The sequence below is a fragment of the Gymnoscopelus braueri genome, assembly GCF_963280865.1.
Source record: "Gymnoscopelus braueri genome assembly, chromosome: 12".
Lineage (NCBI taxonomy): Eukaryota > Metazoa > Chordata > Actinopteri > Myctophiformes > Myctophidae > Gymnoscopelus > Gymnoscopelus braueri.
Window position 1 is genome coordinate 49,032,906 of NC_137614.1, and position 1,082 is coordinate 49,033,987.

Genomic DNA, 1,082 nt, shown 5'->3' on the forward strand with positions numbered 1-1,082 from the left:
TCTGTTACAAGTAAAAGTCCAGAATTCAAAATGTACTTCAGTAACAGTACAAAAGTATTGGCATCAAAATGTACTTAAAGTACCAAAAGTAAAAGTACTAAAATATTTGAAAATAGCAGATCTACAAGCACACAACGCGTCACCATGCGACGCGTTGTGATCTTGTAGATCGGCTATTTTCAAATAGCCTAGGTATAAATAAAGCTAAGGTGGTTAATGTATGTTTCATGATATCATAATTTATATCTGAAAAGTAACTAGTAACTAAAGTTTTTAAATAATTGTAGTGGAGTAAAAGTACAATATTTGCCTCTGAGATGTAGTGGAGTAGAAGTAAAAGTATTGGAAATCGGAAATACTCAAGTAAATACCTCAAAATTGTACTTAAGTACAGTACTTAAGTAAATGTACTTAGTTACTTTCCACCACTGGGGACAGCTATAACAAAAAAGAGGAATATGTTACTGTACATAGGGGTGCAGCAGTTACTCCAACTGATCAATTTAATTGATTGTGAAAAACAATCCATAATTGAAATACAGAAAATAGCAGATCTACAAGCTCACAAACCACCGTGATGCGAGGCGTGGTGGGCTTGTAGATCTGCACAATTTTTTGTGCAACACAGTTGCACAAAAGTGATCCATGGAATAATTGCTAGGAAAATTAAATAATCAATATAGTTACAGTCAATTATCGATAATTGATACACAGAGAAAATAGCAGATCTACAAGCTCACAAAGCAACTGATGCCAGGCGCTGTGAGCTTGTAGATCTGCTATTTTTGTGCAAGACAGACAGTTGAAAGAGTAATCCATGAGATAATTGCTAGGGAAATGGAATAATCAATAGTTGCAGACAGTCCCTAATACTGTATCATGATCCCTTGATCAATGCCATGCACATGACAATGGGATGCAGCTTGACTCACTTGCCACCCCCCCCTCTCTCTCTCTCTCTCTCTCTCTCTCTCTCTCTCTCTCTCTCTCACGCCAAACTCCTGAGTGTGCCGACCGTCAAAAAAAAAGTGACGTCGGCATCACGTGGGTCGCCTCTCCACCACCAACCAGCCTGATCGGTA